Raw genomic sequence first — 25,521 nt, 5'->3', positions numbered from 1 at the left:
GCCATTTCTTTTCCCTAGCATGCCTTCTGTTTCTTCTTTTTCAGACCTACTTTCATGCCGTCTTCCCTGAAGCCTTTTTTGATCATCCTCCTTGCTTCTCTTGCCTTGAATTCCTTAAGTACTTTGTATGTTTTCTTATTACATTAGTATTCCCTCTGATTTTACATTATAAGGTTTGTACTTGTCTTTCCTAGATGTCCGTCTTCTTGGTTTTAAAAGGATGGTGTCATACACATCTAACTAAGTATCTTGCACCTATTATCTGCTCAGTAAATATTTGTTGAATTGTATTAAATTTAAATACTTATTTTAGGTTCAAAAATAATATTTAAATATAACTGTTGCTCCCAGTGAAGATAACAGAGAGAATTCTTAAATGAAACATTCCCTCCTGACCCTGGCAGTTGGTAAATTCAATGCCAATGCTACCAAGGACTGGAAAGTTGTATGCTCATATTTGGCTTGATAATATTCCCGAAAGTGAATTTTGACTCTTGAGTGTTTGGGATTTGTTATTTTTGTTTCCTTACGTGTTGTTTTTATCTGTAAGGAATAGGTTCTAGCTTCAGGTCTTCGGAAGTTTCCAAACTTTCTCTGGGTATTAGCAACAAATAAAATAAGATTTCCTTTCATTTGCAACAGAAGATGGTCACTTGAGTCAAAGGTAGAGTCTGGGAGAGATCTAACAGTTTGCTCTTCCAGAGAAAATTCCTTACTTTGTGACATAAACAATTTGCAACTATTAACAGATAAAATTATTATTATCTCTAACTTCCATATTGTATTCTTCTCCACAGTGCTTACTACCTTCTAACATACCAAATATTTTATTTATTTATCTTATATATTTAAACTAGAATGTAAGTATGAAAGCAGAGAGTTTTGTTCTATTCATTGCTGTATCCCAATTCATAAAACAGTGCCTACCATGTAGAAGGTATTCAATAAACACTGAATGACTAACTAGCTCAATTTGTCTTTGGGAATTCCTCCAATTTGTTGGCTAAAAAGACGGTTTTGTTATTTTAAACATGCAAAGTAAAATCCTAAGGAAGTAAGATATAGCTTAGAAGAGTAGTTTATCTGTATATCTTACTCTCTCTGGATTTTACATTTATCTTTGAGCTGCCTTGAATTTACTATATTTTTGTTTTATTGATTTCAAACAAATGCCATTCTTGCTACCACACCATACATCCAAGACGACTGTGTCTCAGTCTGGCTAAAATCGAAGAAAACTGTTCATTGTAACAAAACCCAATGGACACTTGCTAGCACAGCTCTTAGGCATTAAAGAATAGTAAAACCAAAATTATAATAAAATTCAGTATAGAGGCATTATCCCCTTAAAATCACTTCAGCTGTTTTTCTTAGGTGGTAATATTAACCCTGAAAATTGGTCAGTCAAGCTTCTGATATTATCAGTTATCAGTTTTCTGCATATATAAGTGATTGGGGTTGAAATGTGCTTTAAGCCTGAATTAAAAGAACTTAGTCACTGGTGACTCATGATGAGTTTTCCCTTTTCCCTGCTGGAACATATGCTATTGCCTCCAACTTGGCTTTTTTGAAACATTGAAAACATAAAGAATCCTGCTTTTGTGTACTATGTTCTGGAAAAGTTCTTTTAGGTTTAAGGTGAGGGCCTTAATTACGATGTTGTATAGTAATGAGCTCTACATTTGACTTTTCAAATTCCCATACAATTTTTTTTAGTCACTGACTTTATGGAAGTTTTCTCATCATATATGAAATAATCAAAAGTCTACTAGATAGTGTGTGAATGACCACAAGGACTTTGTCTGTTTTGTTCATTACTATATTCCTGGTGCCTAGAACAGTGCTTTGTACAGAGAGAGGATTTTCATTTTTGAGTGAAGTCACATACATTCTTAAAAACAGTGCATCTTAAAAAAGTAATGAAAGTCTGTTGAAATGAATTTTCTCCAGCCCTGTTGAATTAAATAATCGTCAATTCAAAATCAAGCTATTGGGGGAAGCTCTGGAATTAGCCCAATGTAGTTCTACCCTAATAGTTCTTAGCATTGATTGTGCCAACCTGAAATCTTCAGTGGTTCACTTAGAAAAGGAAGAGTTAAATCGGCAACACCCAAAGGCACTTGCACCTGTGGGAACCAATGGGCGTCCTAACAGGAAATACTTTTAGCTTGCAATACCCATAGTAGTGTGCAGCGCCCAGGACATGCTGTTTTATCTGCAGTTCCTTATTAGGATTGTACATTTCTTCAAGGTTTACATATATATGTATATATGTTTAAAAGAGAATGCACTTTAAATTTGAAAACTAAATTGTGGATGGTTATTTCCATTTTCTTCATTGTCAAGGAATTGGTGAGTTGTCTTCCTTTAAGTAAGTTCTTTCTTTACCTTCTAATGTTCTGTCCCCTGAAACTTGACGGTAGCATACAGGGAGGGGGGGAAATGGAGGGTACGTCAGTGTAAAATAATTAAAACTTAAACTGATATTATTGTCAATAGGAATAAGCAGTTCTAATATTTACATGATACCGTGTCAGTAGCTATTGGTAGAATTTCGTAGATCTTTACATAAGATGTGTTTAGCTCGACCAAGTTTTTCTCTTTTGTAAGGACCGGGGGCGGGGGGGGGGGGGCGGAATTCAGTGAAAGTTTTTAGAAAGTTCTTTCCAAAATGTCAAAATGTAAAGCTGTATACGTTAATGTAGAGCTGTTAACGTTAACTCTCTGACCAGGAAGTACTCTCTTGAAGCCTCATTTATAAAACTGTGTCTATAATAACTTCCTTTCTCGGAATGAAGGTGCTGATAGCGTGGTGTTGTTCTTACAACTTAAGCTGAGCTTAGTTTTATCTTTCCTAATGAACAAGAGGCGGCTTTTTAAAGAAAGTCATCTCTGGGGCAATCTTACTTATTGCTGGAGCTAAATAAAGAATTTTTAAGGTTTTTAGTATGTTGGATTGGAGATGTAGGACATGCATTTGAGAAGATCTGTGAGTAAGCTTACTTTTTGTTTTACATTTAGCATTTTATTATAAATATGGTTTGTGTCTAAGCATTGCTAATAAACTTTGTTGAATTTCATGTGAATATTTATGGCTTTAGCTCAAAGTCCAGCTGAGAGTAATCAACCTCAAAAATCACTGGATTCCTATGTTCTATTTATTTTAGTTTGTAGTTTCATATTATACAAATAAATATGAGTGAGAACTTTTTTCAGAAATTGATTTTTTCCCTTTTTCTGCATAAGTAAGGTAAATACTCAGCTGCAAATAAAATATTAAAATCTTGTCAGAAGAGTCTCTTAAACAAAAATTTTAGATATACTGAAGGCTATTTTTATTAAATGAATAGTTTGTGTTTATGATTGATATTCCTGTAAAACAGTATTTCAAAATGAATCTGCTCAAAATGGCACACTATTCATCCTAGAGATCTTAAATAATATCAAGGCCACGTCCTATTTTTCTTCTTTTCCAGAAGGGAAATAGAATAGAACACAGAGCAGTTTCTTGAACATAATGCCAAATTTAGAGACAGAAAAGTCAGAAGATAGGATCATGTTTATCTTGTTTTGTAACTTTTTTGTTTTAATACATAAGATTAGTTACTTATTAAAATATAAAAATAAGATATCTTAGCCATGAGGTAATAATTTATGGCACTACTCTAGTCCATAAAATGAAATTAGATGAAGTAGAAAAGTAAATAATTTAACAGTTTGTATGTTGAAAAAGTAATGCAAAATATTTCATTAGCAAAGAAAGCTGCCTTAATAGTTTCTTTACTAATTTCTCTAGGCTCTTTAAAACAAGGTTGAAATGAAATGTATATAATCCTGACTTCCAAACTCCTGATACTTTACGTGTTAGATGTGTAAATCAAAGCCTTACAACCGTAGGTAGGATGAATTTTCATTTCAGAACATCGCAGTAGGGATACCTGGGTGGCTCAGTGGTTGAGCGTATGCCTTCGGCTTAGGCCATGATCCCAGGATCCGGTATCCAGTCCTGTGTCAGGCTCCCTGCGTGGAGCCTGCTTCTCCCTCTGCTTATGTCTCTGCTTCTCTCTCTGTGTGTATCTCTCATGAATAAATAGAATTAAAAAAAAAAAAAGAACATTGCAGTAGATATTACTGATTTGGGAACTATTCCTCTGATATGTAAGAAAATTAAAACTTTCAAATAATCTTTGAAATGTGATATTTTACAATGTGTTTTTTAAGATTTATGAATATAAAACACTTAACATAAGTTGTACTTTAACTTCAATTTTCATGGTTCAGGAGGCCTTTTTTGATTGTTCTATCAGCACCACAAGTAACCCAATCATAGCTGGGGTGAGGGTGGGGCAGAGGAAGTAGATGGAGCTTCACAGCAGTGACAAGATTATTGCAGATTATATGGCTGCCTGCCAAAAGGCCACTAGTTGGAAAAGTGGAAGTTACTAACTGCATCCTATTAATTTGTACATATTTATTTGTAACCATTTTTAACTGTTTGCTGGTTTCACACTGATGATGAGTATTAAACTTCTGACTCACTTAATATGTGCTTAATGTTCTGTTCTTTAGTTGGTCATATTCCTTGCGTACTCTGCAAAGATCACACTATTTTGGGGAAGACTGTGTGTTAGCAGAAAAAAAGGGGGGGAGGGGTGCACAGAACTTTAAACCTTAACTGTTTTGCTTTCTAGTTAAAAGTGTTACAGAGTTAGGGATGCTTGAGTAGCTCAGTGATTGAGCATCTGCCTGCGGCTCAGGGTGTGATCCCGGGTTCCTAGGATCAAGTCCCACATCAGGCTCCCCTATAGGGAGCCTACTTCTCCCTCTGCCTGTGTCTATACCTCTCTCTCTGTGTCTCTCATGAATAAATAAAAATCATTAAAAAAAAGTGTTAGAATTAAAATGTAAGGCATCCCATCAGATTTGGCAATTTCTGTAAAAATACAAATAAAAATAATGTCTTGTGAAGGAAATTGTAGTTCTCAATTATATTGGTTCAGTTTGAAATTGAGATTCCTACTGTTTTCAACATACAAGAAAGCTTTGGAAGCATAGAGGAAATATGACATCTCTGCCCTGATGCATAAAGAGGGAATTACAGTGGAGAGTTATTTTTAGAGGTGTCTTCTTATGAATATATTTTATGTGATGAGAAGTATCTCAAAGTTTAGTTTCTGTTTCAGGGTCGCTGGCAGAAGTTAAAAAGGCTGTTCAGGTCACTGGATATTCTATTAAGAAAATACTTTTAAAAGCATTCTGATGTCACCAGCAAGCAGCCTAGTTAGTCTTGAGCTGGCTGATCTCAGTGATAGCATTTTTCAAAAATGTAACCAAACTGAGAAGATATTGAGATGCTATCAGTACCATCAAGTAGTAATATAAGTGTCCTACTAAAAGAGGGGACAATTAATTTCCATTTCATAGCAGTGTCCTACTCCTTCAAGAAAAGAGTGCACTGTTTTTAGTATAAAGAAAGATTATAAGTGATTCGAGAAATCTGTTCATTGGTCTCTGACAGCTCTTAGATGTCCCTCCCTAATTCTTGTACAGTGAATAACATGTCCAGGTTTTATTACTTTTGGTCCCATATGTTTTGAGGCTGGCAGTTAATTTTTTTTAATTTTTTTAATTTATGATAGTCACAGAGAGAGAGAGAGAGAGGGGCAGAGAGAGAAGCAGGCTCCATGCACCGGGAGCCCGTCGTGGGACTCGATCCCGGGTCTCCAGGATCGCGCCCTGGGCCAAAGGCAGGCGCCAAACCGCTGCGCCACCCAGGGATCCCCGAGGCTGGCAGTTAATTAACAGAGCATATCAGCTGAACATGTCTGCCTCTTACACCTCACCAGCTTTGTGACCTTATACAAATCCCTTAACTCTTGAAGCCTTGGTTTCTTCAACTCTAAAATGGACACAATCATAGCACCTACCTTATGGATTATTGTGAGGATCAAGTGAGATTACATATTAAAGGAACAAGTTTGGCTGCACATTATAAAGGGAGATCTCAGTGAGTGATAGTAGCTATGGTTATTTTTGCTGTTTTTTTGGACATTTCAGTTCTTATTCACAGTCTACCCGAAGATGATTCATGGGAAGAGATATAAAACAATACATGCAATCATGTATAGATAATAGAATCAGCCTTACTGGGATCCCTGGGTGGCGCAGCGGTTTGGCTCCTGCCTTTGGCCCAGGGTGCGATCCTGGAGACCGGGGATCGAATCCCATGTCGGGCTCCCAGTGCATGGAGCCTGCTTCTCCCACTGCCTATGTCTCTGCCAATCTCTCTCTCTCTGTGTGACTATCATAAATAAATAAAAATTAAAAAAAAAAAAGAATCAGTCTTATTATGGTAGAAGTATGTAAAAATACCATGGGAGGGGGCACCTGGGTGGCTCAGTCTGTTCAGTGTCTGCCTTTGGCTCTGGTCATGATCTCAGGGTTCTGGGATGGAGCCTCTGCATTGGGTTCCCTGCTCAGTGGGAAGATGGCTTCTCCTTCTGCCCCTCCACCCCAAATAAATAAATAAATCTTTAAAAAAAAATAAAAAGCACCATGGGAGCACTTGAATGAAATCTATAGGTCTTATTTATTTATTTCACTCTTACCACATTATATACTTCCTATCCTCAGGGGAGAGGGGAAACAAGGGAAGAGTCAACTGTAGATTTAATTCATTAGTATAAAAAGTTAATGTGCCAAATTCAGCTTTAGCAACATTTTGTTGCTGTTTTTCACTTCAGAGAAATTTCCTCCCAATAGGATATAGCACAGCTTAGGAAAGCAACATGGCTAAGTGTTGATTTTGTCATTAATTTTCTCAACAGTTTGTTTTCTTCTAACTGGATCACCATCAGATAAAGTTAGGACCATGTCTAAAGATTCTAGGTCAGCTCAAAAAAAAAAAAAAAAGGTTGGGTTTTTTTAGGAATGTTGTTCTAGTTTGGTTTGGTTTTACTTGGGTAAAACCACACAATAAAGAATATGCATTTGAGTATAAAGAAGAGTGTTTTCTGGTTTTGTCTTAACATCAGGGGTTGATACCAATAGTGGGTCAGTTAACTTTATGTATTGAAAAACAACGAATTTTTACATTAGCAGATTTTCATGGGGGCTGTGTTAACAAAGCAGATGTGAGATTGGGGTGGGCACCTGCAGTAAAGAAAGCAATGAAACTACTTATAGGGTATTTGAAAAACATTTAAGGTTTGTGAGTATATTTTTAGTGTTGGAAATTTCCAGATTTTTTTTTAAAGATTTATTTATTTATTCATGAGAGAGAGAGAGAGAGAGAGGCAGAGGCACAGGCAGAGGGAGAAGCAGGCTCCATGCAGGGAGCCCGATGTGGGACTCCATGACCACGCCCTGGGCCGAAGGCAGGTGCTAAACCACTAAGCCACCCAGGGATCCCCATCCAGATTTTAATCTATAGCGCAACCCCTTTACCTGGTTGGCAGCCTTTGCATTAGTCTGTATCTCATTCTTGTTTCTGATACCCCCTAATTTTATAGTCTGAAGGCCCAGCATGTTGCTGCTAGAAAACACAGTTTCTCTGTGCAACTGTCTTACTTAGACCGTTAGGCCCTCATCTCTGGATTACCACAGTTGCCTTCCTCAATTTCTGTCTGTTTTTTTCCAATTCATCCTGATTAACCTTCTTTAAATGCTACTCCTCCCCTTTTCAGAAAGCTTCACTGGTTCTATGTTTCTGCTACATTAAATCTAACCTCTTCTGCTTGACTTTCAGCGTCCTTTCTAATCTGTCCCACACTACTCATCCAGCTTTATTTCCTATGTTCTTTGGCCTCTTCTTTCTGCTCTATTGAAGTCAGTCTGTTTCTGCAACACACCATACAAGTTTAAATCTGCACCTCTGGTTCTCTCCTTCATTCAAAAAGCCCTCCTTCCTGGGGGGACACCTCGGAGGTTCAGTCAGTAAAATATACAACTCTTGATTTTGGCTTAGGTTATGATCTCAGGGTTGTGAGATCGTGCCCTGCATTGGACTCTATGCTCGGTGTGGAACCTGCTTAAGATTCTTGGTCACCCTCTGCCACTCCCTGACTCAAAAAAAAAAAAAAAAAAAAAAAAGGCCCTCCTCTGCTCTCTCTGCCTATTCAAATTTTACCTTTTCTTCAAGATCCTGTGTAAAGTTCACTTCCTGTTTGAAGTAAAATCAATTTTGCTGCAAAATCCCAGATTTTTAAATTAGCAAACCATCGAACACAAATGTGCATAGTATCTTAAATCATCCAGTTTTATCTTCACTAATGATGTGAACACTTTGAGTACAAGGACCATGTCTTACACTTAAATCTTTCAGAGTTCCTAGCAGAATGCTGAGGTACCTGACCTTCATTTGAAGAAAAAGAAAAGAAAGTAAATCTATTTCATCCTGCCTATCTAAAGTCGAGTCAACAATCCTAGTATTGAAGAGACCTGAATGTTTCTCCAATTTGAGTCAGGTCTGTCACTTCATTGACAAAAAAATGTGAGGCAAATGAAGACAATTTTGTAACTGATTATAGATTGACATGTTTGCTTTTCTTTATAAGAAATTATGTGTATATATAGATATTCATATATATGTGTGATTTTGTTTCCTTTATTAAGGAATGAGATAGCCAGCTACTCTCAGAGAAGTTTAGTTTTGGTATTAACAACTTTCCATGCTGTCACTATAGATTAAATATGATCAATAAATTTTATGTAATCAAGGAGTATTCCTACCCAATTCTTTAAGTGACATAAGTGTAAATGTCTAATTTTAGGCTGTGTGAAGGGATGTTGAAGTTAATTACATATGATCCCTTCCCTCATAAAACTGTTAATTCTATTAGGGAAAAATATATATATACTCAAAAGCTTAAACATAAGAATACTTGTTAGTTCAAGTGGATGCCTATTGCTTTAATTTTTAGTCAGTCTCTTGTCTTTTGAAATGATACATGCTGGGCATCCCCAGTGGCGCAGCGGTTTAGCGCCGCCTGCAGCCCGGGGTCTGATCCTGGAGACCTAAGATCAAGTTCCGCGTCGGGCTCCCTGCATGGAGCCCGCTTCTCCCTCTGCCTGTGTCTCTGCCTCTCAGTCTCTCTCTCACTCTCTCTGAAAAATAAATTTTTTAAAAAAGCTTAAAAAAAAAAAAAGAAATGATACATGCCTTCTTGTATTGATGCCAGAGACCATATAGGATGAAGAAATGAAAGAAAATTTTAAGAAATTCCCCCATCATTATTTTTCCAGTTTATTGAGGTATAATTGACATGTTAGTTCAAGGTGTACAACATAACTTATGTATGTATAGTGAAATGATCACAATAAATTTAGTTGACACCAATCACCTCACATAGTTACAAATTTTTTCCATCACGAGAATTTTTAAAATTTACTCTCTTAGCATCTTTCAAATATACAATACAATGTTAATTATTATCACCATGCTGTACATTACATCCCTAGAACTTATTTATCCTATAACTGTAAGTTTTTACCTTTTGATCACCTTCACTTAATTTCCCCCTATCTTCCACTCACTGCCTCTGACAACTACCAATCTGTCTCCAGTATCTATGAGTTCAGTTTTTTTAGATTCCACATACATACAGTATTTTGTTTCTCCTTCTGACTTATTTCACTTATCATACTGCACTAAAAGTTCATCCATGTTACACAAATAGCAGGATTTCCTTTTTTTTTTTTTTTTTGGCTAATAATCCATTGTATACAGATACTACCTTTTCTTTATCCATTCATTCATTGATGAACACATATTATTTCCATGTCTTGGCTATTATAAATAATGCTGCAGTGAACATGGGAATACAGATATCTTTTCAAGATAGTGATTTCATTTCCTTTGAGTATATATCCAGGGGTGGAATTGCTGAGTCATATGGTGGCTCTGTCTTTAATCTTTTGAGGAGCCTCCATGTTTCCATAATGGCTGCACCAATTTACATTCCCACTTGTTTTTAATGTATGCTTTCCTTTGTATTGATGCTAAAGAGCATAAGGGACACCCAAATGAAAACTTTTAAAATACAAAATGTTTTACATATGTAAAAGTATGGATATTTGGAAATGTCTAGTTAATGCTTTATTTTTTAAAATACTTTATTTAAATATTTTACTTATTTATTCATGAGAGAGGCAGAGATATAGGCAGAGGGAGAAGCAGGGTCCTTGCAGGGAGTCCGATGCAGGACTCATCCCAGACTAGGATCACACCCTGTGCCAAAGGCAGACACTCAACCACTGAGCCACCCAGGTGTCCCAAGTTGATGCTTTAGAATTTGTTTTGATGCTTGGTTTTAGATACTACCTTTCATTTCAAAGATTAAGGTTCAATAACTCTGTGAAGTATTGTACTGTTAGTGCCCACAGAATAAGTGCTATAAGTCCAAGATGCCATTCAAATATAACAATAAAAGCTGGTTATCTAACTTACCAATGATAAAAAGCTAAAATTATGGGCTATTCAATACAGTTTATTATTTTAAAAAACTATTTTACAAAATAACAAGGTTTTTCATTTATAAAGGGCTTTAGAATTTATATAATGATTTCACATTATTTCATGAGTCTCACAACTTTGTGAGGTATTATTCTCACTTTATAGATGAGGATTGAGGCTGAAAGAAGTGATGTACTTAAGATCACACAGCTAGTCAGCTAGTAAGTAAGTGGCAGAGTTAACTTAAACCCAGATTTGCTGATTTAAAGGTTAGACTTCTTTTCCTTTAAACCACAAATCCAAATTGAGTTATTTGGGGGATAAAACTCAGTTTTTTCCTTTTTCTAGTTAAGATAAAGTTCACATAACATAAAATTTGTCATTTTAAAGTTTATAATTCAAGTTTTTAGCATATCCACAATGTTATGCAACCATCACCACTGTCTAATTCCAGAACATTTCCATCACTCCAAAAAGAACCCCTGTACCTGTTAGCATCCCATCTCAATTACCCCCATCCCTTGGCAACCACTGATTTTCTATCTCAATGGATTTTCCTACTCTGGATACCTAATATAAATGGAATCATAAAATATGTGAATTGTCTGACTTCTCCACTTAGCATGATGTTTTCAAGGGTCATCTGTGCTATGGCATGTGTCAGTGCCTCATTCCTTTTTATGGATGAATAATACTCCATTAGATGGATAGGTCACAGTGTATTCATTCATCAGTTGATGGACATTTGAGTTATTTCCATTTTTTAGCTATTATGAATAATGCTACTCTGAACATTCATATGCAAGTTTTTGTGTTAATATGTTTCAGTTCTTTTGGATATATACCTGGGAGTAGAATTTCTCATAATTATTCTTGTAAAATAATTCAAATGGAAGTGCTTTGAAGTTATTTCTTTTGAGTTCTTTATTCACAATTGTCACACACATATGCACAGAATGGTTTATTTCGCTAATTTGTTTCCCACATCTGTTCTTCAGAAGTAAGGCAGAGGCAAACTCTAGCTTAGATTTTGGACAAGAAGTCTCTAATTCTAAGTGAGTGTAGCCTGAGTTCAACACTGCCTGCTACATTCAAGATACTGTGGAGTTCAAATAATTCAATAGTATTTCTTTTGCTAGTCATATTCAATTAATGGAATTAAGAAATGTCCGTGTTCTTTCAAAGTAAGGCAGAATGGCATCAATGCCACAAGAAGTACTTTCTATATATGAGAAACAAAGAGATTACTTCCGCACTAGGGTGATGGAGTAACTTGGAGATAGAATTTGAGCTGAGTCTTTAACATTGGGTAGTTTTTCAGCAGGTGCAGTAGAGCATAATCTGTGTATTTCTTAGCCTAGTTCAGACATTGTGAATAAAATATAGGATACTTAGGGACGGTGGCAAATCAAAGGCCCTTGAATCCTGTACAAAGAGATTTGAACTTTGAACATTCAGTAGTGGAGAGCCATTTAAGGTGCTTGAATAGAAGATACTGATGCAATCAGAGCCTCTGAAAGATGACTCCTTCAATAGTTGGTAAAGCAACCAAAAGATAGAAAGGGATTTGGGATGAGGACTTGGACTGGTAATGAGGTTCTGGAATTAGGACAGCCTCAATGCAAAGAAGAAAAGCAGCTTGTGAGAGATTTAGTGAGGACATTGGCAGCTTGAGTGAGATAGCTGAAAGCATAAGAGTGAATCAGATCAATAAGAGAAAGTACAGTGAGAAGAGAAGGGGCCCAGTATAGACCTTTGTGTTAAGATGTGAGCAAAAGAGGACAAGCCAAGAAGGTGGGTTGGAAAGAAACTTCTAAGAGGAAAGTGCCACACAAGCCAAGAAATAAGATATTTTTCATAAAGGTTATGAAAGGGTACGACCTGAGAAGGATCCTGTTGGAGACTAGGAAGTTAGAGCTAGTGAGTCCTAGGGAAATAAATAATAAATAGAATCTTCAAAAAAGAGAAATAGAAAATATCTTGAATTACCTCAAGCTTATGTAGAAAGATCAAATTCTGTCTTTCCATCTTATATTAATATTCACTTTTTTATCTGTGTACTGAACATCTTTGCCAATTCTTTTAAATGTGCTTTCCTCTCCAAAACATAGGAGACCCAATATATAGACTACCAGTTATGCTTGTTGAGTCCATTTTTCTACTAATTTTTCAAGATGTGTATTTTAGTGTTAATATTGGCAACTCAAGTACAGTATTTAAAAGTTCATAGTCCTCAGTTTGAATTTTTTTTACATATTTTTTTCTAAAAAATGCCCCAAACTAATATTATTGTGCTTTCTGTAGAATAGAAACTTGTTAGTGATCCATTATAGTGTAGCAAGCACTGTGGAAACATTGTAATCTGTACAATATTTTTTTGGTTAACAGTAATATTGATGAAAAAAACAGTAATAATCATGAATAGTCATTCCTGTTGTAAGATGTTGCAGAATTAGTTCCTTATGAGTCCTGAAGTTTGGAGTTCCCAGCAAGAACACTTGTTGGTAAATGAGTAGAAATGGAAGCAGGTATCTATCTCCCTTGTTCCCATTAATATTTTCTCCTATTCTCTACAAAATGGTGGGAAGTCCTTGACCCAAGATAGCTCTTAGGTAATTTTTAACAACTATATAAATAACATATGCTTTTCATTTTAACAAATAGAAAATATAGATGAGTAATTAGAAAGTAAAAGTTATCTTCTATACTCAAATATATTTTGACATATAACTTCCCAGACTTATTTTAAAATATACTTTTTTTAATGTAGTGATTAAGGGGACACCTGGCTGGCTCAGTTAGAAGAACATGTGACTTTGAACGTGTGAGTTCAAGCCCCACATTGGGTATAGAGATTACTCCAAAATAAAATCATTTAAAAAATAATGATTAAGAAGGTTATATTGCATTATTTTATGGTTTTATAAGCTGTTTTTTAACTTCAACAGCAGTATATCATTATACCACATAAATAATCATATTTCTATGCCCAAATGTATTGTTTCCATATAATTTCCTTTTTTTTTAAGATTTTATTTATTTATTCATGAGAGACAGAGAGAGAGAGAGAGAGAGAGAGACATAGAGGAAGAAGCAGGCTCCCTGCCAGGATCCTGATGTGGGACTCCATTCCAGGATCCTGGGATCACAACTTGAGCTGAAGGCAGAGGCTTAACCACTGAGCCACCCAGGCATCCTGCTTCCATATTTTTATTTATTTATTTTAAATTTTTTATTTATTTATGATAGTCACACAGAAAGAGAGAGAGAGAGGCAGAGACATAGGCAGAGGGAGAAGCAGGCTCCATGCACTGGGAGCCCGACATGGGATTCGATCCCGGGTCTCCAGGATTGCATCCTGGGCCAAAGGCAGGCGCTAAACCGCTGCGCCACCCAGGGATTCCCCATATTTTTTTTTAAACCAGTATTACTTTATGGATATTCAAGGTGAATTTTTTTGGTTAGTTTTTATTCTTAGAATTTATCCTAAATAGCTCCTTAGTTTTTCATCTCCATTAAAACTCTAGATTTCTTTACAGTCATAGAAGATTCTACAGCAGATGGACCATAAGAACCTGATTTCCAAGATCATGGTTTTTGTTTTGTTTTTTTTAGAGTTTCTTAAGATTTTATTTTATTCATGAGAGACACACAGAGAGAGGTAGAGACACAGGCAGAGGGAGAAGCAGGCTCCATGCAGGGAGCCTGATGTGGGACTCGATCCTAGGACCCCGGGATCACACCCTGACTCAACCACTGAGCCACCCAGGCGTCCCTCAAGATGATGTTTTATTTTGTTTTCTAAAAAGGGGAATAGCATTATTATACTGTGTGTTCCAACAAAGGCTCCCAATGCTTAAGAACTGTCCTCTTTCCCCACCTGCTAGAAGCACAAGCTAATAGCGTATAACAGTTCTGTCGACCAAAAAGGGTTTGAAAGGATGCATACTTATCTCCCTAAACACATGGCTTTTTCCTTGGCCTTCATCTCCTCCAGAGGAACTCCAGCTCCCCTTCTTCCTTTAGACTATCACCAGCCTTCCTTCCTCTTATATTCCTGCCTATTCAGGATTTTTTTGTTTAATTTTTGCATTCAAACTTCTTGGTTAAAAGCCAAGATCATCATTAAGAGGGGGAGGGGAGACTTTGGATTTGTATAAAGTAACCAATTACTACAGTTATTTAATTAGTGAATATTTTATGCCCATTATTATAAAGGCTATATTTCAGCCTCCTTAATTTATTCTATTTTGTATTTTTTTAAAAAACTGTTTCCTGAGCTGACTGTAAAATATAGATATTTTCATTCTCATCATACTAAAACTTTTACTTTAAATTTATATTACTACAGTAAATATGAATATAAGTGTAGAAGGTGTTCAGTAGGTTCAGTAGGCTTAGTTTTTAACATTTTATTTAATGGCTAGGTGATTGAGTAGACTAAGCTTATAAAATTTGCTAAGTGATCCTTAACTGGCTAGCATCGTAGGAAAACAAATTAAAGTTGTAATTGTCCTTGACAAGGTGAAGGGGTACCTCAGTATTAACAAGAAGTTAACTAGAGGACTTGAAGTTAACCAAGCGATTCAATGAATGACTTAAAAAAAAAAAAAAAAGAACTGCAGCAGGGGACATCAGACTTTCAAAAAGCATGGCAGAAAAAGAAATAGTCTTGCTAGTTAGAGTCTTGTTAATTATGGGAGAGTAAACTACCATTGTCATTTAAAAAGCTGTAATACTGTAAATAGTATTTTTTTTACTTTATTTTATTTTTTTTTAATTTTTATTTATTTATGATAGTCACACAGGGAGAGAGAGAGAGAGAGGCAGAGACACAGGCAGAGGGAGAAGCAGGCTCCATGCACCGGGAGCCCGATGTGGGATTCGATCCCGGATCTCCAGGATCACGCCCTGGGCCAAAGACAGGCGCCAAACCGCTGTGCCACCCAGGGATCCCTGTAAATAGTATTATTAATAGAGCTTGATTTCTGTTGCAGTTAAGGAGACTTCAGCTGAATTCCACTAGTTTCTAATATGTATTGACAGAGAAGAGATGTATGCAAGTGATTAAAAAAAAAAAAAAAACAGAGGTGAGATCAAAACATTCTAATTGCCACATATCTTTCATTTTACTGAACGTATCATAAAGCGATAGTTGCTGATACCACATTTCTTAGATGGAAGTTCCATCACTGTCAGTGTATGAATAGGTATTGTTGATGTGAAAGCTCTTCTTGTGAGCCAGGTAAGATGAATGGTTCGGTCAGAATGTGGCGTTCTGTGTGCTGTATATATCAACAGAAATTTACACCTGCACTTTTATCTAACAGAACAAATCAGCTCTGTAATTGCCTTATTTGAACCTAGTGGATTATATGTACTGTGACACCTGCTTTCACTTTGCTTTAAAAGAATCAAGACCGGGATCCCTGGGTGGCGCAGCAGTTTGGCGCCTGCCTTTTTGGCCCAGGGCGCGATCCTGGAGACCCGGAATCGAGTCCCACATCGGGCTCCCGGTGCGTGGAGCCTGCTTCTCCCTCTGCCTGTGTCTCTGCCTCTCTCTCTCTCTCTCTCTCTGTTGACTATCATAAAAAAAAAAAAAAAAAAGAATCAAGACCTTGAGTTTTAGTATTTTGCCAAATCAGAAAAAAAAATTAAAGATGTATGCAGGATAAAGGGCAATTAGTACATTAGAGACTCTGGGGGGAAATGAGTGAAGTCAATATAAAAAACAAAAATGAACAGGATCAGAAGTCAGTCCATTGTCACTGTTCTAAATTTGTAAGTGTATACAGGATTTCTTATGTTGCAGAACTTGGAAAAATTAAGTTCTAGGGAATTTTTAAAGAATCTCTAGGTTTTGGGTTTTTTTTTTTTTTTAATTTATTTATTCATGAGACACAGAGAGAGAGAAGCAGGTTCCCTGTGGGGAGCCCAATGCGGGATTGGATCACGCCCTGAGCCAAAGGCAGATGCTCAACCACTGGGCCACCCAGGTATCCCAAAGAATCTCTAGGTTTAAAAGAAAACCTAGTCTCCAAAATTCCCATCTCTGAATTGCTGTCTTTAAGTACTTCTTTAAGTTTAAATGTATTGATGGTTTAATTTGGTATCATTCTGACACTTTATTTTACAGTTTGCTAATGCACCTAATGCAGTTCCTTGTACATATCAAACACTCAGTATTTTAAATTTTTTTACTGGGTATTATAAGTCCTAGGTTTAATATAAAGTGTCACATATATGGAATGTACAGAGACTCCTGAATTTCCATGACAAATTTTTGCTGTTAATTAATGAATTTACCCCACAATGTAGTGCTATCTAGATTCTACCAACATATGTGGAAGGGACCTGTGTGTGTGTGTGTGTGTGTGTGTGTGTGTGTATAACCTGAGAGATATGAATAGAACCTGATGTGTGTGTATATATATAGATATATATATTTATTATATATGTACATAACCTGAGAAATATGAATAGAACCTGATATCCAAATTTTTGAAGACTTTAATAGGTCTTTTAGTTAAGGGTTACAATGGGTTTGTAAACTCTACAAAGTAGGGTTTACAATTTTTAGTTAGGGTTTACAATGTCTCACAACCAACCGAGTATCATCCATTTATGTTGTATTATATATTTTATTTATTGATAGCACACGAGTTTATAACTCTTTGTTATTTTACCTGGGTGAAGAGTCTGACATTTACTTGTTGATTTCTTCAGGCTTCTGGGGATGATAAGTTTCTAACCATTATTTTTGTTTGTTTCTAACCATTATTATTTCAAATCTTGAACTAAATGTACTTCCTTCCTACTTGTTTAACAAGATCTTTTAAACATGTTGGAGAAAATATTCTTTACCAAGCTTTTAAAAAGGGTAAAATTCAAAGTTAGTTTATTTTGTACTAATAAAACTTTTACTGATCATATTTACATAGTAGGCTCTGTTAACATAGTCTATAGCTATCAGCAAATTGATTTCTTAACCTAGCTTTTCACTGGAAGCACCAATAATATAATAACATCAAAGCTGACTGATACGAGGAAGCCACATGGTCCCTCCCAACTCTGAAATCCTGTGATTTCAAGCTAATTTCAAATAAAGAAGGAAGCTTTGGCTAAAGTAAGACAGTGAAAATATTAAAACAAGCAAGTGAGGGATTATAAGTTTTTTAGCAGGGTTTAGTGAACTTCCTTGATAAAAATCTTATTAAAACTATTATAATAGGCAGTTTTATAGTTAAAACTGTGAACAAAGAAGGAAATGTTTTGAAAACAGGCAAAAATGAAATCAGCGCTTCCCCTTACTTTTCTTCTAAGTTTGCTTAGTTTAACCACACACCCATACATTTGTAGCACGCATGTTAACAGAGTGACAATCTGGTTACTCCTTTTATATTAGATTTAATTATTTAAATTAGTTAAAACTTCTGGTTAATTAAAAATTTTAAGATGTATTATTGCTATTAAAATAAAATTTGGCCAGATCAACTAACCAAAATATTTATACCTAATTTAGACTCATATAAAGACAGTAAGATAAAAAAAAAAAGAGAGAGAGACAATCTGGGAAATTTAAAAATTTGACCTTATATTTGATGACATTAAAATTTTGTTAAATTTTAGGTATACTGATGGAATAGTTATTATGTTTTTTAAAGTAGGTTTTTTTATTTTAAGATTTTATTTGAGAGAGAAATAGATATATAGTGAGAGAGAGCACAAGCAGGGAGGAGAGGGAGAAGCAGACATCCCAATGAGCAGGGAGCCTGACATGGGGCTCAATCTCAGGACCCTGATATCATGACCTGAGCCAAAGGCAGATGCTTAGCTGATTGAGCCATCCAGGAATCCCAAAAGTAGAGTTTTTTAGATGTGCAGTCTGAAATGTTTATGGTTGAAATGGCGTATCCAGGGTTTGTTTCAAATAATGCGAGTAGATACAGTGGCGAAGTCATGAGTTGATAATTTAAAGCTGGGCATGACACAGTTCAACTTTTCTTTACATTTGACATTTTCTATAATAAAAAAATTTCAAAAAATAACATTTAATACCCATTCTATGAAGTTTTACTACAAAACTATTTGAAATGCCTTTTTATTCCTTGTACAACGGAAGAAAAGCAGTACCTACAATAAATTCAACACCTTGCCATTTTCTCCTCATAGTCCATGTTCCTGATCCACTCTTTGGTGTTGACAAAGAGCTGTTAAAATTGCCACATGGTAGAAAAAGAGCAGGGGGGAGAAAGTCACTTCATTGTGCCCAGAAGGAATTATATTTAGCTCCTTTGCTTTTCTTCCCTCTCCAACCTAGTGGAGAGTTTTCTCCTTTTTTGGGAGTAGGGATGGAGGCAGCCAAGTTATCATTAGGTAATAATAACAAATATATATATGCACAGAAATGTATGGAAAATACTTATAGTTATCTCCACAATTCAAATTTATAATTTATTCTCTACAAAGATCAATATTTTAGTTATCAAAGCTCTAACTTGTTGCTAAAATAGTCACTTTGTGTTTTAAGAGAAATAAGTGTCATTTCTCACTAGCATGAATAGTTGTAGAAATGGTCATTTTTGATGATCAAAATAAGCTAACCACAATATGCAAGATTTTGTGAAATATGAAGAATAGCTTATTATTTCAAAATTTTAGAAATTGAGAAAAAGGAGAATTTCAAATAAACTAAACAGCATGTTTGTATTAGAAGAATCTGTAGAAAAGAACAACTAAAATTCTCAATAAATGTCTCCACTTCACAGCCCTATGATATGATTCATTACACAGATTTAGAGATAACAATGTTAGATTCAGGCCAATAATTTACAAAGAATTAACTTCACAAATGCAGTACAATTGACTTTTGGTAAATTGAATATTATGAAGAACTGAGACTTCATTCACTTCAAGCCCTTGTCTTGGTTTCTCAGCCTCTCTCTCCTCTTGCTGCTGTGTGCATCCTGCTCACTGCCATCAGAGTTAACTTTCTAAAAGGCAAATCTGACCATCATTCACTGGCTTCAGAAACTCTACTGTCACCCACATTGTTCATGCAAAAGTCCATATTGCCTTAGTGTAGCATCCAGAGTCAGGCCACTAACTTCATCCTTTTTTTGGCCTCTCCTAGGAGAGAACGCTAAGCTCAAGCACAACAAAGTCTTTGTTGCTGCTAGGGAATCCTATGCTTTTCTGATATGATTGTGCTTTTGAATGCCCTGTTCCCTCAGCTTAAAATGGTTTCAACACTTCTTACTGCCTCCTCTGTTTTCATAAGCACTTTTCATTATGTCACTATTTTTTTGTACTATATTCTAACCACTTGGTGGTGTTTATCACCCTTTCTATTGATTTATTATTTCATTCAGTCATTTGTTCAAGTATTAAGTGAGAAGTTACTATGTTCCAGACACTGTTGTAGCATTGGAGGTAGAGTGGTAATTAAAATTGTCATGGTCTCGGGGATCCCTGGGTGGCTCAGCGGTTTAGCGCCTGCCTTCGGCCCAGGGCGTGATCCTGGAAACTCAAGATCGAGTCCCACGTCGGGCTCCCTGTGTGGAGTCTGCTTCTCCCTCTGCCTGGGTCTCTGCCCACCCCCCTTTCTCTCTCTTTCTCTCTCTCTTTCTCTGTGTGTGTGTGTGTCTCATGAATAAATAAAATATTTTTTTAAAAATTGTCATGGTCTCTAGTGGAGGACGCATATATTTGTAGATTGCCCACTCTGTCTTCCCACCTCCACCCACCAGCACAGAAGCTAACCCCTCACACTGAAGAATTGGCTCAGTAAATGCTTAATAAAATGAGTGATGTGGGCAGCCCAAGCGCTGCCTTCAGCCCAGGGTGTGATCCTGGAGACCCAGGATCAAGTACGGCACCCGGCTCCTTGCATGGAGCCTGCTTCTCCCTCTGCCTGTGTCTCTGCCTCTCTCTCTCTCCCTCTCTCTCTGAGAATTAAAAAAAAAAAATGAGTGATGCATGTATAACTATACGGATTTGTTAGGTTAAAGTTTATTTTGAGATTTTTGTGGATTGACACAGTTGTAAAAAATAAAGATATTTCACATACTCTTTACTTATTAGTCTCCTGCAAAGATAATGTCTTACAAAACTGTAGTATAGTACCACAACTAGGATATTGATGTTGTCCCAAGATTTCCCTGTACACTGGTACATGTCTACCTATATATATTTGTGTGTGTGTCTTTAGATCTGTGCAACTTTTCACATGTGTAGGTTTGTGTATTACACCACCACAGTCAAGATAAAAAAAACAGTTCTACCACCACAAGGCTACATCACCACTCCATCCCCATCTCTCCAGCCCCTATCCTTAAACCCTGGCAACCACTAATCTGTTTTGCATCATTTCAAGAAAGTACACAAATGAAATCCTATAGTAGGTAACCTTTGTTGATTGGGCCTTTTTTCCCCACTCAGTATATTTCTCCAGGGATTCTTGAAGTTGTTGCATGTATCACTGGTTCATCCCTTTTATTGCTAAATAGTATTCCATGGTATGGATGTATAACAGTTTATCATTTATCTGTTGAAGGACAACTGCATTGTTTTCAGTTTTGGGCTATTACAAATAATGCTGCTGTGAACATTTGTGTATAAATCCCACTCAAATTTCCATTTCTCTTGGATAAATACCCAGGAATACAATTAATTGCTGGGTCATCTGGTAATGTTTAGTTTTATAAGAAAGTGCCACAGTTTTCCAGAGGATTGTAACATTGTATATGTAAGAGAGCAATATAGGGGAGATTCAGTTTCTCCGTATTCTCACTAGCATTTGGTTATATCACTTTTTTTTAATTTTAGTCATTATGGTAGGTATGTAATAAAACCTCATTGTGGTTTTATTTGCATTTCCCTAATAGCTGATAAAGTTGAATATCTTTTCATTTGCTTGTTTGCCATTTGTATATTCTCTTCAGTGGAATTTCTTTTTCTTTTGCCCATTTTCTAATTGCATTTTTGGCTTTTTTTTTTAAACTGTTGAGTTTTGAGTTTTCCATATATTCTACATATTACTCTTGTTGGATATGTGGTTTGCAAATATTTTCTCTCACTCTATAGCTTGTCTTTTCATCCTTTTAATGAGATCTTTTGCAAAAGAAAGGTTTTAAATTTTGAGTAGGTACAATTTATCAAATTTTCTATTTATGGGTCATGCTTTTGGGGTAAAATCTATGAACTCTGTCTATTGCTAGATCCCAGAGATTTTCACCTATGCTTTATATCTAAACATTTTATAGTTTAATGTTTACATTTAAGTCTGTAATCCATTTTGAGTTAACTTTATATAAGGTATGAGATTTAGCCTATGGATGTCCAGTTGCTTCAGCACCATTTGTTGAAAAAGGTATTCCTCCTCCATTGAATTACTTTTGCACCTTTGCCAAAAATCAGTTGACCATATTTGTATGTGTATTTTTCTGGGTTTTCTAATTCTGCTCAATTGATGGATGTATCTATCTCCCCACCAGTACCAAATTGTCTTGATTACTATAGTTATATACTAAGCTGTAATATTGGAGAAAGTGATATTTATTCTTCCAGGTTGTTTAGCTATTCTAGTTCTTTTCCCTTTTCATAAACGTTTTAGAGTAAGTTTGCATATGCCTACAAAAAAAACTGCTGGAGTTCTGATAGAAGTTGCTTTAAAACTATACATCGGTTTGGAAAGAATTGACATCTTTTCTATGTTGTCTTCTGATCTGTGAACACATTACATCTCCTTTTTTATTTAGATCTTTGATTTCTTTTATCAGCATTTTGTAATTGTGAGCATGCAGATTCTGTCCATGTTGTGCCAAGTTTTTTCTCAAGTATTTCATTTTCTTTGGAGTGATTATAAATGATGCTGGTTTTAATGTCAGTTTCCCCATGTTTAATGTTAGTATATAGAAATTTATTTTTATGGTATGATCTCATATTCATATCTTTGTGACCTGGCTCAACTTACTTATTAGTTTTTTATTTTTGAGATTCCTTGGGATTTTCCATATTGACAAGCATGTTTCTGCAGTTACACTGTTATTTCTTCCTTTCCAATCTGTAGGCCTTTCTAGTATATGTGCTGCCGAAGCAAGCACTCTGTAGGCCTTTCTTTTTCTTGTCTAGCCACCTTAGCTAGAACCTACAGTACAATGTTGAATAGAAGTGGCAAGAGCAGACATCCTTGTCTTGTTCCTGATCCTAGGGAGAGGACATCCAGTCTTTTACCATTAAGTATAATGAGATATATGTATGTATGTATGTTTTGGTAGATGTTCTTTACCAAGTTAAAGTAGTTCTCTATTCCTAACTTTCTAAGTGTTGGGTTTTTTGAAAAAGTCATAAATAGGGACGCCTGGGTGGCTAAGTGATTAAGCTTCTGCCTTCAGCTCAGGGCATGATCCTGGAGTCCCAGGATCGAGTCCCACATTGAGCTCCCTGCATGGAGCCTGCTTCTCCCTCTGCTTATGTCTCTGCCTCTCTCTCTGTGTGTGTCTCTCATGAATAAATAAATTTTAAAAAAATAAAAAAACATTAAAAAAATAAAGTCATAAATAAGTGTTGGGTATTGACACATGCTTTTTCTTTTTCTTCAGCAATTGATATGATCATAGGATTTTTCTTTTTTTTTTTCATAGGATTCTTCTTTAGCTTGTTGATGAGGTAGAGTATATTCAAATGTTGCATCAGCTTTGAATATCTTAAATGTCTTTTTTTTTAATTTTTATTTATTTTATGATAGTCACAGATTGAGAGAGAGAGAGGCAGAGACACAGGCAGAGGGAGAAGCAGGCTCATGCAGGGAGCCCGACGTGGGACTCGATCCCGGGTCTCCAGGATCGCGCCCTGGGCCAAAGGCAGGCGCCAAACCGCTGCGCCACCCAGGGATCCCAGCTTTGAATATCTTAAATAAATTATGCTTGTTTATAGTCTATAATTCTTTTTATACATTGTTAGACTTAATTTGATAATATTTTGTTGAGGATTTTAAAAATTTTATGAATATATTTAATAATTTTATTAGACCTTTTTTTAAAGTAATCTCTGCACTGAGCATGGGGCTTAAATTTACAACCCCACAACTCTTACCGACTGAACCAGCCGGGTGCCCCTGCTTTGCTGAGAGTTTTTGTGTCTAAGTTCATAAGAGATACTGGCTTGTAGTTTCTTTTTTTGTACTGCCTTTGTCTGGTTTTGGTGATATGATGACAATGCCTCGTAAAATGAGTTGGGAAGAATTCTCTCTTCTACTTTCTGGAAGAGATTATATAAAATGTGGTAATTCCTCTTTAAATATTTGGCAAATTGAGATCCCTGGGTGGCACAGCAGTTTGGCGCCTGCCTTTGGCCCAGGGCGCGATCCTGGAGACCCAGGATCGAATCCCACGTTGGGCTCCCGGTGCATGGAGCCTGCTTCTCCCTCTGCCTATCTCTCTCTCTCTCTCTCTCTCTATGTGACTATCATAAATAAATAAAAATTTTAAAAATTATATTTGGCAAATTTTTCCAATTCAGCCATCTGCGGGCCAGGGATTTCTTTTTCAGGAGGCTTGACATTACAAAGTCCTTTTTTTTTTTTTTTTTTCATGGTTATAGGACTATTCAAATTATAGTTTAATGTTGGTGGATTTTTAGTGGTTTGTGGTTTTGGAGAAATTGGTCCATTTCTTCTAAGTTGTCAATTTGTGAATATAAAGTTGTTCAGAGTATTCCCTTATTATCCTTTTAATGACTGTAGTGATCTGTTGTAATAGCTCCTGTCTCATGGATAATTATTAGTAATTTATCTGTCCTCTCTTTTTATTTTTATTAGTCTTGCTGGAGATTTATCAGTCTTACTGATTTTTTCCAAAAATTCATCTTTAAATTTCATTGATTTTTATTTTTCCCATTTTCAGTTTCACAGATTTCTGCTCTTATTTCCTTCTTTCTGCCTACTTAAGGTTTATTTTACTAATATTTTCTTAAGTTCTTAAGGTAGAAACTTGGATCACTACTTCCAGACCTTTCGTCTCTGCTAATATAAGCATTAATATTATAAGTTTCTGTCAAGGACACATGGATGGCTCAGTTGGTTAAGTGTCTGATTGTTGATCACAGCTCAGGTTTTGATCTCTGGGTCCTGAGTTCAAGCCCTGCATTGCGCTCCATGCTGGATATGGAGCCTACTTCTAAAAAAAGTTTCCCACAAAGTACTCCTTTAGTTGCAGCCCACAAATTTTGATATGCTGTGTTTTTTTTTTTTTTTTTTTGTTTTTTTTTTGATATGCTGTGTTTTTATTTTCATTCAGGTCTATGTATTTTTCATTTCCTTTGAGAAATAAAAAGCCATGCATGGTTTAGAATGTGGTGTTGATTTCTAAATGTTTGAAGATTTCCCTGTTGTGTTCCCATTATTAATTTCTAGTTTGATTTCATTATGGTCAATAAACATACTCTATATGATTTCAGTTATTTTAGATTTATTACAGTTTGTTTTGTTGTCCCAGGATATGGTGAATGCTCCATGAGCACTTAAAAAGAATGTGTATTCTGCTATTGTTGGGTAGAGTGTTCTATAAATGTCAATTACGTTGGTTAATGGTATTCTCCAATTCTTTTATATCTTTGCTAATTTTCTGTTCAGTAGTTTTATCAATTGCTGAGAGTAAAGGTGTTAAAGTCCTCAATTATAACTGTAGGTTTATCTGTTTCTTCTTGTAGCTTTTATAGCTTTGTCAGTTTTTGTTTTGTATATTTTAAAGCTGTTGTTTGGTGAAGCACATTTAGGATTGTTGTCTTTTTGGTGGATTCATCCTTGTATTCCTGTGTAATGTCCTTCTTTGTCCCTAGTAATTTTCTTTTCTCTGAAGTCTGCATTATCTGATGTTACTATAACTACTTCTGCCTTTTTTGATTCAAGATAGTATATCTTTTTCTGCGCTTTTACTTTCATCCTACCTATGATGTGATATTTGAATTGAGTTTCTTATAATCATCATATTGTTAGGTCATGTGTTTTTATCCATTCTGTCAATCTCTGTCTTTTATGGTGGCTACTTTAAAATCTTTGTCAAATAATT

The 25,521-nt window shown here is 35.8% G+C and overlaps 1 protein-coding gene across 3 annotated transcripts in view; it reads left to right on the top strand.

The window, feature by feature from the left end:
* Positions 1 to 25,521, top strand: part of TAOK3 (TAO kinase 3) — a 178,987-nt gene that overhangs the window by 6,906 nt on the left and 146,560 nt on the right. Inside the window, exon 1 of one of the 3 annotated variants that reach the window (XM_072802721.1) lies at positions 2,196 to 2,352. The exons of 1 other annotated variant lie outside the window; for it this stretch is intronic. The gene's annotated coding sequence lies outside the window, so the exon portion shown is untranslated. Of the gene's footprint in view, positions 1 to 2,195; positions 2,353 to 2,814; positions 2,990 to 25,521 lie in introns of those variants that run through there. One more of the 3 variants, XM_072802722.1, reaches the window with a different exon arrangement.

The sequence above is a fragment of the Canis lupus genome, chromosome 27 (genome assembly GCF_048164855.1).
Source record: "Canis lupus baileyi chromosome 27, mCanLup2.hap1, whole genome shotgun sequence".
Lineage (NCBI taxonomy): Eukaryota > Metazoa > Chordata > Mammalia > Carnivora > Canidae > Canis > Canis lupus.
The sequence above is the reverse complement of the archived record's forward strand: the minus strand, read 5'-3'. Positions and strand labels throughout refer to the sequence as shown.